The 14,434-nt window shown below is 36.2% G+C and overlaps 1 protein-coding gene across 14 annotated transcripts in view; it reads left to right on the top strand.

Moving 5' to 3' along the window:
* RALGAPA1 (Ral GTPase activating protein catalytic subunit alpha 1) overlaps nt 1-14,434 on the top strand; it is a 252,447-nt gene that overhangs the window by 184,084 nt on the left and 53,929 nt on the right. The window lies entirely within an intron of this gene.

Below are 14,434 nucleotides of genomic sequence, written 5' to 3'. Positions count from 1 at the left end.
CTTAATGCCAGGTGTGTTATTGTTTCTGCTTTATATCCTATTTGCAAAGACAGAAGCAGTTTGGACTTTGAAAGGAAAGTTGTTGACTTTTTTTTTCATAAGTGAATATATTGTTAGAGAGTACTAAACTCCTAGGTTTAGGAGATCTGGATTTTCTTCACAATTGTGACCAATAGACAAGTGATCTCCAATTAAGATATGAATATCTTCAGCACTATACCAAGGCTTTTAGGAGGCACATTGACTTGGTTAGTTTTGAGGAGATTAATTTTCAGATCCTGGATTTTACTAAAATTAATGCCTTAGAACGCTTCTACAGTCTTAGCTTTTCTGTTCTTCAGCTCTGTAAAAGAAAGGCATACCATACACTTACCCAAGTCCTATATTGCCCCAGAAGGTTTGTCACCCAAAAAAAGTTCATTCAAGAAGGCATGTCCTGAGGGGGGGTCTCTGATGGCAAGTCAGGAAATATTAAAAGGTACTGCATTTTCTGTCATTCTAGCAACCAGCTCATGTCAAGGTTCCTGTATCAAATATGTCTATCTTAGAGTTGTAACGCAGAAGAGAGGTATTTGTCATGAAGATTTGCATTAATATGTTCAGTTAAATTGACACATAAAGTGTCAGACATTTTATAACAGAAAGTGAATTTGATGATAGCTGATTGATTTGTCATTAAGTTAATAGCAGGCATTTTTTCTATATTGTATCAGCCAAATCTGTAGCTCTACAATTTGATGAAAATATATTTAAAGGACAACTACATGTAACATACAATACACTGGAAATTATTTCTTTTGCAACAGTTTAAACTTGTGATGAAATTTTTCATATAGTTGTCAATTTAATACATAGTTTTAAAAAATTCTTGTAGAGAGTGCATGAGCAAAATTGTTGAAGACCACTGCACTAGACTATCAGCCCCTCCTAGAGGGCAGGTACTTTATCTCACTTTCATTTTAAAAGACATCCAAGTGCCTTGTACAGTGTTCAGTACGTAAGTCTTTATTATTCAGTATATGTTTTTAAAGATTTTATTTATTTATTTGACAGAGAGAAATCACAAGTAGATGGAGAGGCAGGCAGAGAGAGAGAGGGAAGCAGGTTCCCCGCCGAGCAGAGAGCCTGATGCGGGACTCGATCCCAGGACCCTGAGATCATGACCTGAGCCGAAGGCAGCGGCTTAACCCACTGAGCCACCCAGGCGCCCCTCAGTATATGTTTTTAATGGCTTATCTTACATGGTATTTCTCTTTAAGCGAATTACTTGGGGTGTTTGTTCCTGTTTGCTTGTTTGTCAAGTGTAATATACTTTATGTAACAAATATGATGTGAATCTCAGTTGAGATGAGGCATGTGAAAGTGCTTTGGAAACTGTAAGTAAAAATTATAGATTTTCTATTAAAAAAAAACACAGAAAAGTATTAGTAAAAGCAAGAGACATTTGAAAAAAGAACAAAGTGGGAGTACACACACTTCCATATTTCAAAACAGTACAAAATAATAATCAAACAGTATGGCACTTGTACCAAGGATAGATGTATTGCTCAATGGAATAGAATTGAGATTCTAGAAATAAATCTATACATCTGTGGTCATCTGGTTTTTGACAAGTACCAAAACTATCCAGTGGAGAAAGAATAGTCTTCAATAAATGGTGCCAGAACAACTGAATAGCCACATGCAAAAGAATGAAGTCGAACTCTTCCCTCACACACACCATATATATATACATGTATATGTGTGTGTGTGTGTGTATACACACCATGTATATATATATATATACAAAAATTAACTCAAAATAAATCAAGAACCTAATTGTAAGAGCCAAAAGTATAAAACACTTTTAAGACAATAGGAGGTAAATTTTCATAACCTTGGATTTTGCTAAGATTCCCCCCCCCCAGCTTTATGGAGCTATAGTTAATACATAAAAGGGATTTTTACATTTAACACTAAAAACTTGAACAGCAAAGGAAAAAATAAATAAATTGGATTTCAGGGCACCTGGATGGCTCTGTTGATTAAGTGTCCAGCTTTTGGTTTCAGCTCAGGTCATATCTCAGGGGCTTGAGAACAAGCCCCATGTTGGGCTCCCCACTCAGTCGTGAAATCTGCTTCAGATTCTTTCTCCCTGTCCCTCCCTTTCTTACCCTACCCACTCACACACTGTCTCCCTCAAATAAATAAATAAAATCTTTAAAATAAGTAAATAAATAAATAGGATTTCATTAGACTTTAAACTTTGGTGCTTCAAATGAGACTGTAAATAAAGTGAGAAGACGGTCTACCGAATTGGAAAAATAATTGCAAATCATATATGTGATAAGGGACTTGAATCTAAAATATACAAAGAACTCATACAAACCAATAATTAGAAAACAACTGATTTTAAAAAATCAACAATTAGAAAACAACGGAGTTAAAAAATTAAGATCTGAAGGAACATTTTTCTTAATAAGATATGCAAATAACCAATTAGCTCATGAAAAGATAATTGACATCATTATCAGAGAAATGCAAATCAAAACCACAAAAAGGTACTACTTCCTTGACTAAAATCAAAAAGTAAGATAATAATAGTTGTAGGCTAGGATTTGGTACAATCTGAACCATGTAACACTGCTAATAGGAATGTGGAATGGTATAACTGCTATGGAAAATGATCTGGCAGTTCATCAAATAGTAAACACTGAATTACTGTATGATCAGAAATTCCACTCTTAGGTAGATAGATACCCAAGAGAAATGAAATGATATATCCAGACAAAAACCTGTACATGGATGTTTATAGGAACATTATTCATAATAGCCAAAAAGTGGAAGCAACGCAAATGACCATCAATGGATGAATGGATAAAATATGATATTCATATAATAGAATATTATTTGTCCATGAAAAGGAATGAATTATTGACATGGTCCAGTGTAGATATACCTAGAAAATATTATGTTAGATGAAAGAAACCAGTCACAAAGACATGTGATAGGGAGATAGCTAAAGGGTACAGGGTTTCTTTTTGATGAAAATGTTCTAAAATTGACTGTGGTAATGATTGCACATATCTGTAAATATACTGATACCCATTAAGTTGTACAGTGGGAAATTTCATTTCTATGAAGATCAAAGAGACATGATCTCCTTATTTGTCACACTTAAGTACAACAAAAACTCTAGACATTATATATAAACAAACATAAAAAGACTCCTGAAGGTGAAGAGGAAGACAACCAACTTAGGACCATGGAATGACATGATGATGGGTTCTCAAGGTTTTCTCTTTGTCTCCTGTATCTCCAAATTGGATCTGAAATAGGAATCTAGAAACATCAACAAGCACTGACCAAAAGAACCCCAACAAAAGTCCTCTTTTTCTAGGCAAAAGCCCAGGAAAGGAGCAACCTAGAAAGACAAAAAACATTTAGACAGTAACTGCTCTGCTCTACTGTTCCAACCAAACACGGAAGAAAATACTATGACTCCCATCCCCATGCCTGACAACACAGGTCAGTTAGGGAGCCTAGCCTATCACCATCATGACACTGCAATGAGGGAATCCCAACACCACACGAGTAGAGAAGGCCAACCAGAAAACCAATATTTTCATCTCTGTCAGCTGATCATGTCCCTCCCCACACCCCCCCCCACAATGTCAGTGATGACTACTTGAGGATCCTGGAATTCTCTCCCTACCCAGCATATGAGGTGCTCTTCCTCCCCACCAGGATAGATGAGAGGAAGCCTACTTGGAGAAGTAGGCCTTTTACCATCACCCAGCAGTAATAAGACTAACCCTACCAGTAATGACTAATGTTTCCTCAGTGGACACCACATAGGAAACCAGAACTCCTAATCCCACCTAAAAGTAATGAGGCGCTCCCCTATGCAGTTGTCCACCTGCCTATGGTGAAGCAGTAACCACCTTGCTATTTTGAGAGAGCTGTGTCACGAAACAGCCAGCTGAAACAAGTCTTAAATAAGATTCATAGTCTTATGATATAAAAATGCCCAAGCATTGATCAACTATCATACCAAGACCCAGCAAGGTCTCAAACTGGATGAAAAGAAGAAAATACATAGTAACACCAGATGACAAAGATTTTGAGGTAACCATAATAGACATACTTTGACTAGCAATTAGGAATACAGTTGAAATAAATGAAAAACAGAAAATCTGAAAATTTACTGAAATAAAGTCAGTAGATATGCCAGCAACAGAGTTAGGTAGAGATGGGGGTACAGAAGAATCAATAAACTGGAAGAAAGAACAATAAAAAATGTAACTAGCAGAGGGAGAAAAGGCTTAAGTACAATCAACAGAGCATCAGAGACCTATGGGGCTATGACAAAAGATTTAACATTCCTGTTATGTGAGTCCAAAAAAGAGAGAATAGGTTGGGTCTGAAAATTACTTGAAGAAATAATGTTGAAAATTTCCCAAATTGGCAAGAGAAATAAAGTGAATAAAGCTACAGATTAGAGAAGCTGTGTGAAACTCAAATAAGATAAATTGAAAGAAATCCATACAAGACACATCATAATTAAATAAGAAATCTCAAAACTTAAAAGCATCTGGGGAGAAGTTGTTTTTTTATCTATAAGGAGAAAGTAATTAGAATAATAGGGAATTTCTTATCAGGAACTATAGAAGTCAGGGATGACTAGGTGGCACAGTCAGTTAAGTGTCCATCTCTTGGTCTTGGCTCAGATCTTCAGTTCAGGCCTTCATCTCAGGGTTGTGAGTTCAAGCCCCACATTGAGTTCCAAGCTGAGCAAAAAACAAAACCAAACCACAAGAAACAAGCTATAATAGCCATAGAGAGTAACTATTTTTCAACTGCTGAGAGAAAAATTCTCAACCAGGCTCATATTAGCTAGTGAAGGAATGAAGCCAAACATTCTCAGATGAAGGAAAACTTAGAGAACCTGTTGCTGGCAGACCTACCCTAAAAGAACAACTAAACAAAGTTATATTAACAGAAAGAAAGCAATAGAAAGAAACTTGTAACATTAGAAAGAAAAAGTTTGACAAGAAAAAATATGGGTAAATACATTAGGCATTACTTTTTCTCTTGGGTTTTCTTAATTATGTTTGATGGTGCAAAAATTATTTCTGATGTGTTTCTAAGTGTAATGCCATGAAAATATTCACGACAATTATATTACAAACAATTAAGCATACAGGGGCATAAACTGAGGCAGGGTTTGTTAGTTCACTCAAATTGGTGAAGTGACATTGGTAGACTGTGATAAGTTATGTATATATAGTCTAATACCAAGAGCAACCACTTAAAAATAAATCAAAAAATACATTCAAAGAATGATAAATAAAAATGGAATTCTAGAAAATGTTTAAGTAATCGACAGGAGGCAGGTAAAATAAAGAAATGAAAAACAGAAAATAAACAGGAAACAGTAAAACAGCAGGCTTAAGCCCTAACATATCAGTAATTACATTAAATATAAGTGGTCTAAAAATACCAATTAAAAATTATCAGAGTGCATTAAAAGATAAGACCCCTCCTCTGTGCTATGTAAATTATATTCACTTCAAATATTTTAGTATAGGCTGGTAGAGAGTAAAAGGATGGATAGGGTGCCTAGGTAGCCCAGTTAGTTAAGCATCCAACTCTTTATTTCAGCTTGGGTCATGATTTCAGGGTTGTGAGATTGAGCCCTCCATCAGGCTCCATGATCAGTGCGGAGTCTGCTTGAGATTCTCTCTCTCTCCTTCTGCCCATCCCCTGCATGTTGTCTCTCCCTCTGTCCCTCCCTTTTCTCTCTCTCAAATAAACAACTCTTTAAAGAAAAAACTAAAAGGATGTCAGAGTTCTATCATGTAAGCATTAATCAAAGGAAAGCTATAGTGGTTACATTAGTATTAGCTAAGGGAGACTTCAGAGCAGAGAGAATTTCTAGAGATGGTGATATTATAAAATGGCAGTCCAAGAAGACATAGTATGTGCTCAGCAAATAACACAACTGAAAAATATATGAAACAAAACTGATAGAACTAAAAAATGAAATAGACAAATCCATAGTTATGGATAGAGACTTCACCTCTTTCTCAACAACTAAAAGAAGAGCCAGGCAGAAAATCAGCAAGTATATAGAAGAACTCAACAATACCATCAAGCAACATTTATAGAACACTTTACCCAACATCATTGCAATACATATTCTTTTCAAGTGTCCATGGACCATATACCAAGATAGACATATTAGACCATAAAAAACACTGCAGCAAACTTAAAAGCGTTGAAATCATTCAGTATGTTCTCTAATTACAGTGAGAAAAAATGTGAAATCATTAGCAGAAAGATAATGGGAGAATCTCCAAATTCTTGGCAAAGTTACATAGTATATAATTCTATTTATATAACATTCTTCTAACATTTTAGAATTTAAATTCAGTTAATTAACATATAATATATTATTGGTTTTAGAGGTACAGGCCTGAATTTATCTGTCTTATGTAATTCCCAGTGTTCATTACCTTACATGCCCTCCTTAATGTCCATCACCCAGCTACCCCATTGCGCTACCCCCCTCCCCTCCATTAATCTTCAGTTTGTTTCCTATGATTAAGAATCATTTATGGTTTGTCTCCCTTCCTGGTTTCATCTTGTTTCATTTTTTCCACTGTTCCCCTATGATCCTCTGCCTTATTTCTTAAATTACACATATCAGTGAGATCATATGATAATTGTCTTTCTCTGATGGACTTACTTCACTTAGCATAATACCCTCTAGTTCTGTCATTGCAAATGGCAAGATTTCATCTTTGATTGCTATGTAATAGTCCTGTGTGTGTGTGTGTGTGTGTGTGTGTGTGTGTGTATGTATATCATATCTTCTTTATCCATTCATCTGTCGATGGACATCTGGGCTCTTTCCATAGCTTGGGTTTTGTGGACATTGAAACTATAAATATAAGGGTTCAGGTGCCCTTTTGGATCACTACATTTGTATATTTGGGATAAACACCCAGTAGTGTGATTGCTGGGTCATAGGGTAGCTCTATTTTCAACTTTTTGAGGAACCTCCATGCTGTTTTCCAGAGTGACTGCACCAGCTTGCATTCCTACCAATAGTGTAGGAGGGTTCTCCTCTCTGTACATTCCAACTTCTGTCATTTCCTGACCTGTTAATTTTAGCCATTCTCACTGGTGTGAGGTGGTATCTCATTGTGGTTTTGATTAGTATTTCCCTGATGCAGAGTGATGTTGAGCATTTTTTCATGTGTCTCTTAGCCATTTGTATGTCTTTGGAGAAATGTCTGTTCATGTCTTCACTGACATGAAGAAGACATGAAGAAGAAGTTCATGTCTTCTGCCCATTTCTTGATTGGAGTATTAGTTCTTTGGGTGTTGAGTTTGATAAGTTCTCTCTAGACTTCGGATACTAACCCATTATCTGATACGTCATTTGCAAATATATTCTCCGATTCTGTTGGTTGTCTTTTGGTTTTGTCAACTGTTTGCTTTGGTGTGCAAAAGCTTTTTATCTTGAAGAAGTTCCAGTAGTTAAATTTGCCTTTATTGTCCTTGCCTTTGGAGACATGTATAATAAGAAGTTGCTGTGGCCAGGTCAAGTTGCTGCCTGTGTTCTCTTCTAGGATTTTGATGGATTCCTGTCTCACATTTAGGTCTTTTATCCATTTTGAGTATATTTTTTGTGTTTAAGGAAATGGTCCAGTTTCATCCTCCTGCATGTGGGTGTCCAGTTTTCCTTACACCATTTGTCGAGGACACTGTCTTTTTTCCATTGGATATTCCTTCCTGCTTTGTTGAAGATTAGTTGGCCATATTGTTGAGGGTCCATTTTTGGGTTCTCTGTTGTGTTCCATTGATCTATGTGTCTGTTTTTGTGCCACTACCATATTGTCTTGATGATTACAGCTTTGTAATAGAGCTTGAAGTCCAGAATTGTGATGCCATAAGCTTTGGTTTCTTTTTCAACATTCCTTTGGCTATTTGGGGTCTTTTCTGGTTCTATATAAATTTTAGGATTATTTGTTCTAGCTCTGTGAAAAAAGATGATGGTATTTTGATAGGAATTGCATTGAATGTATAGATTGTACTAGGTGGCATAGACATTTTAGCAATATTTGTCCTTCCAGTCCATGAACATGGAACGTTTTTCCTTGTTTTTATGTCTTCCTCAACTTCTTTCATGAATGTTCTATAGTTTTCTGAGTACACATCCTTTACATCTTTGGTTAGGTTTATTCCTAGGTATCTTATAGTTTTGGGTGCAACTGTAAATGGGATCAACTCCTTAGGTGCAGTTGTAAATGGGTTCAACTCCTTAGGTACAATTGTAAATGGGATCTGTCTCTTTGTTAGTATATAAGAGTGCAATTGATTTCTGTGCATTGATTTTATCTGCCACTTTGCTGAATTCCTGTATGAGTTCTGGCAATTTGGGGTGGAGTCTTTTGGGTTTTCCACATAGAATATTATGTGTTCTGGAAAGAGTGAGAGTTTAACTTCTTCTTTGCCAATTCATATGCCTTTTATTTCTTTTTGTTATCTGATTGCTGAGGCTAGGACTTCTAGTACTACGTACAGCAGTGGTGATGTGGACATACCTGCCGTGTTCCTGACCTTAGGGGAAAATCTATGAGTTTTTCCCCATTGAAATGATACTTAGTAAGGGCTTTTCATATATGGCTTTTATGATATTCAGGTATGTTCCCTCTGCCTCTACACTGTGAAGAGTTTTAGTCAAGAAAGGATGCTGTACTTTGTCAAATGCTTTTTCTGCATCTATTGAGATGATCCTATGGTTCTTGTTCTTTCTTTCATTTATGTGGTATATCACATTGATTTGCAGGTGTTGAACCACATTTGCAGCCCAAGAATAAATCCCACTTGATCATGATGTATAATCCTCTTAATGTACTATTGGACCTTATTGGCTAGTATCTTGGTGAGAATTTTTTCGTCTTTGTTCATCAGAGATATTGGTCTGTAATTCTTTTTGGTGGGGTCTCTGTCTGGTTTTGGGATTGAGGTACTGCTGGTTTCATAGAAAGAGTTTGGAAGTTTTTATTCCATTTCTATTTTTTTAAAAAGCTTCAAAAGACTAGGTATTAATTCTTCTTCAAATGTTTGATAGAATTCCCCTGGGAAGCCATCTGGCCCTGGGCTCTTGTTTGTTTGGAGATTTTTAATTATTGCTTCAATTTCCTTGCTGGTTATGTGTCTCTTCAGGTTTTCTGTTTCTTTCTGTTTCAGTTTTGGTAGTTTATATATCTCTAAGAATGCATTTCATCCAGATTGCCTAATTTGTTGTCATATATTGCCCATAGTATGTTCTTATAATTGTTTGTATTTCTTTGGTGTTAGTTGTGATAGCTCCTCTTTCATTCATGATTTTATTTATCTGGATCCTTTCTCTTTTCTTTTCTTTTTTTTTTTTTTTAAGATTTTATCCATTTATTTATTTGACAGACAGAGATCACAAGTAGGCAGAGAGAGAGAGAGGGAAGCAGGCTCCCTGCCGAGCAGAGAGCCCGATGTGGGACTCGATCCCAGGACCCTGAGATCATGACCTGAGCTGAAGGCAGTGGCTTAACCCACTGAGCCACCCAGGAGCCCCTCTCTTTTCTTTTTGATAAGTCTGGCCAGGGGATTATCAATCTTACTAATTTTTTCACAGAACCAGCTCCTAGTTTCATTGATCTGTTCTATTCTTTTGGGTTTAGGCTTTATTTGCTGTTCTTTCTCTAGCCCCTTTAGGTATAAGTTTAGGTTGTATATTTGAGAACTTTTTTATTTCCTGAGAAAGGTTTGTATTGCTATATACTTCCCTCTTAAGGCCACCTTTGCTACATCCCAAAGATTTTGAAGAGTTGTCTTCTCATTTTCATTAGTTTTTGTGAATTTTTAAAATTCTTCTTTAATTTCCTGGGTGAACCATTCATTCTTTAGTGTGGTCTGAAAATATGTAGGGAATGATCCGAGTCTTTTGATACTGGTTAAGAGGAGGATTGATCCAAAATGGTGGTGGAATAGGAGATCTGAATTTCATCTGGTCCCAAGAATTCAGCTAGATAGCTTTCAAATGATTCTAAACACCTGTGAACTCAGCCAGAGATCTAAGGAGAAAAAAAAAATAGCTATAGTTCTATGAATAGAAAAGTGACCACTTTTTGTAAGAATGACAAAATGGAAAAACTCACCTCAGAGAAGAGAACAAGAGGCAGTACTGACTGCCAGGAACCTAATCAGTATGAACATAAGTAAGATGTTGGAATTTGAGTTCAGAATAATGATTATAAAGATACTAGCTGGGTTCGAAAGAAGCATAGATGACAGCAGAGAATCCCTTTCTAGAGAAGTAAAAAAACTAAAAACCAAGTTGAAATAAAAAAGGCTATTAATGAGATGTAATAAAAAATGGAAGCTCTAACTACTAGGATAAAGGAGGCAAAAGAGAGAATTAGTGATATACAAGACAAAATGATGGAGAATAAAGAAGCTGAAAAAAGATAACTCTTGGATCACAAAGGGAGAATTAGAGAGATAAGTGATACTATAAAGCAGAATAATATTAGAATAATTTGGAGAGATGGGGGCAGAAGGTATATTGGAGCAAATTATAGCAGAGAACTTACCTGTTCTGGGAAAGGAAATGGGCATTCAAGTCTAGGAGGCACAGAGGATTCCTCTCAGAAATCAGTAAAAACAGGTCAACGCCCTGACATGTAATAGTGAAACTTGCAAATCTCAGAGACAAAGAGAAAATCCTGAATGCAGCTCAGAACAAGAGGTCTGTAACCTACAAGGATAGAAACTTTAGAATGGCAGCAAACCTATCTACAGAGACCTGGCAGGCCAGAAAGAACTGGCATAATATATTCAGGGTGCTGAATGAGAAGAATATGCAACCAAGAATACTTATATTCAGCTAGGATGTATTTCGAAATAATAGTGATAAAAAGCTTCCACGACAGCAGAAACTTAAAGAAAATTTGTGATCACCAAACCAGCCCTGCAAGAAATTTTAAAAGGGATCCTCAAAGCAAAGAGAGAGCCCCAAAGTATCATAGTCCTGAAAGGAACAGAAACAATATTAACAGTTACTCTGCAGGTAATACAATGTTACTAAATTCTTATCTTTCGATAGTTACTCTGAATGTAAATGGGCTAACTGCTCCAGTCAAAAAACACAGGGTATCAGATTGAATAAAAAAGCAAGACCCATGGATTTTCTGTCTGCAAGAGACTCATTTTAGACCCAAATACACCTCCAGAGTTGAAGTGAGAGGGTAGGGTAGGAAACCATTTATCATGCCAGGGGATATCAAAAGAAAGCTGGGGTAGCAATCCTTATATCAGACAAATTAGATTTTAAACCAAAGACTGTAATAAAGAGTTGAGGAAGGACACTATGTCATAAGTAAGAATCTATGCAAGAAGATCTAACAATTGTAAATATTTATGCATGGGAGCAGTAAAATATATAAGCCAATTAATAAAATCAATGAAACACATCAACAGTAATGCAATAATAGGGGACTTTACCCCCTCACTGCAATGGAAAGACTGGCTAAGCAGAAGATCCACAAGGAAATAAGGGCTTTGAATGACAGACTGGACCAAGTGGACTTCACATGTATATTTGGAACATTCCATCCTAAAGCAACAGAATACACACTCGCCTCTGGTGCATGTGGAACATTCTCTAGAATAGATCACCTACTGGGTCACAGATCAGGTCTATTTATACAACATTCTTGAAATGACCCATTAGTAGTAAAAAACAGATTACTCATTGTCAGGGTTTGAGGAGGTAGTATAAGAGGGAAGTGGGTGTGGCTCATGTAACAGGGTAACATGGGGGATCCTTATGGCCGTTGAAATGTTCTGTTTCTCAGTCATGTTAATGCCGGTATCCTGTGGTGTTTTTGTTTTGTTTCCTGCTTTTGAGAGAGAGAGTATAAGCAGGGGGCAGGGAGACAGAGGAAGAGGGAGAGAATCTCAAGCACGCTTCAGTCTCATGACCATGAGATCATGACCTGAGCTGATATCAAGACTTGGACACCCAACCCACTGAACCCCATCCAGTATCCTGGTTTTAATATAGTTTTGCATTTGGGGTAATCTGGTTATAGAGTACATAGGACCGCCTTTTTATTATTTTTAAAAACTTCTTATTAACCTACAGTTATCTCCAGTTAAAAAATGGAATTTAAAAAATGGAGATTATTGAGTACTGTATAAACGTTTGGAGCAAAGGAACTCTAGAATGAGACCTTTTCTCCATTACATGATCAGAGAACTGATCTGAAAATAACCTTTTCTCTAAAAGAAAGCAAAAGGTTTGCCCTTTGATACTATTTTTCACCTATCATATTTGAAAAGATCATAAAGTTTGATAATATATTTGTGAGGCCATGAGGGGAACAAGTTTTCTTATACGCTGTTGATGCCATCTATAGACATTTTAGTGAGTTTTAAAATTAGAAGTTTACATGCCCATTGACTTATCGTTCCATTTTTAACTATCCTGTAGATCTACTTTCACAAATGCAACATGACATGTATTCTGTGTTATTCACTTCATCATTGACATATTAACAAAAGATTGCAAGCAACCTAAATACCCTTTAAGTAGGGAACTAGTTAATTATTGTACATCAAGAAAATGAACTTCTGTGAAGCAATGAAAACAGAATAAGGAAGCTCTTTTCATACTAATGAATACTCTTCAAGGTATTTTTAAATGCAAAAAAGGATGGTGGGAAACACTGTATGTGTTGCTCTGTGTGTATACACATACATGTAGGAATTTAATTATATATACAGAGAACATTTTTGAAAGGATATTTAAGAAATTGCTTTCTGGAGGCACCTGGGTGGCTCAGTTAATCAGCTGGTCTTGATTTTAGCTCAGGTCATGATCTCAGAGCCCTGGGACTGAGCTCCACATTGGGCCCTACATTCAGTGGGGGGTCCTCAAGTGGGGTCTACTTAAGGATTCTTTCTCTCCCTCTCCCATTTTCCCTCTTCCCACTTGTGCATTCTCTCTCTTTATCTCCAAAATAAATAAATCTTGGAATGCCTGAGGGTTTCATTCAGTTGAGTGTCTGTCTTTTACTCACGTCATGATCGCAGGGTTCTGGGATCAATTCAGACTCTTTGCTCAGTGGGGAGCAGTTCTTTTCCCTTTGCCTGCTGCTCCTCCTACTTGTGCTTGCTCACTCTCTCTCTCTCTGACAAATAAATATTTTTTTAAAAAAATTTAAATAAATCTTTAAAAAGGAAAAGAGGGGCATTGGGTGGCTCAGTCGGTTAAGTGTCTGCCTTTGGCTCAGGTCATGATCTCAGGACCCTGAAATCGAGCCCCTCGTCGGGCTCCCTGCTCACTGGGGAGTCTGCTTCTCCTTCTTCCTCTGTTCCCCGTACTTGTGTTCTCTCTCTAATATATACATAAAATCTTTTTTAAAAAGAGAGATAAATTGCTTTCTGGGAGGGGAACTGAGCACCAAAGATGAGAGAAATAGAAGGAAGAATTTTGGTATACTTTTGAAATTTTAATTATATGAATATCACTGAGTCAAATTTTAAAATATAAGTGTTGAGGCAATCTTATAGTAATGACATAAAAACTAATTTCTTATTCAGATGTTCAGTCATTGTGATGATATTGATAGTTGAGACATGTTCAGTTCACATGGTGCAAAAATTGGTTTTTATAATTCTCACTGTATCGGTTATTCAGATTTTTAAATTTTTAATTGGAGTATAATTAACATACAGTATTATATTACTTTTAGGTGTACACTATAATGATTCAGCAGTTCTACACATTACTCAGTGCTGATCATAAGTGTACTCAATCCCCTTTATTTCACCCACAGCCCCACCTTCCTTCCCTCTGCCAATCCCCAGTTTCCTGTGTTTAAGAGTATACTTTTTTTGTTTGTTTCTTTCCTTCTTCATTCATTTGTTCTATTTTTTAAATTCCACATGTAAGTGAAATCAAATGGTTTTGGTCTTTTTCTGACTGACTTATTGTACTTGCATTAATTGTACCCTTTAGGTCCATCCGTATTTCAGACTTCATTTTTTAAAAACATGTATAAAGTAATTTCCTGAGTGGAGAGTTATAAAGTGATGTTTAAGTTTCTTTTTTCTTTTGTGCTTCTTTTTGCTTTCTAATGTTTTCTTTAATTTTCAACAGTGAAAACAAGTTGCTCTGGGTATTGCACAAGTCAGGAAATATTACCCGATGTATTGACCCTGATATTAGTGTGTATTTTATTTATAATCGGGAAAAAAATGTGTAAAAATCTTTGCAAAGATTAATTTGTAGTTTTTTAATGCATTAGAAGTGCAGTTAAGTTCTACATATTTGTATTTTTGTTTTGAGCTGTTTGATAGGTACTAAAAATTAAGAAGCCAGTTTCGATGAATAAAT

The sequence above is a fragment of the Mustela putorius genome, unplaced genomic scaffold (genome assembly GCF_011764305.1).
Source record: "Mustela putorius furo isolate JIRA1106 unplaced genomic scaffold, ASM1176430v1.1 tig00003898_pilon_pilon_pilon, whole genome shotgun sequence".
NCBI classification, from domain to species: domain Eukaryota; kingdom Metazoa; phylum Chordata; class Mammalia; order Carnivora; family Mustelidae; genus Mustela; species Mustela putorius.
Note: the sequence above shows the minus strand (reverse complement) of the source record. Positions and strands in the feature narration are given on the sequence as shown.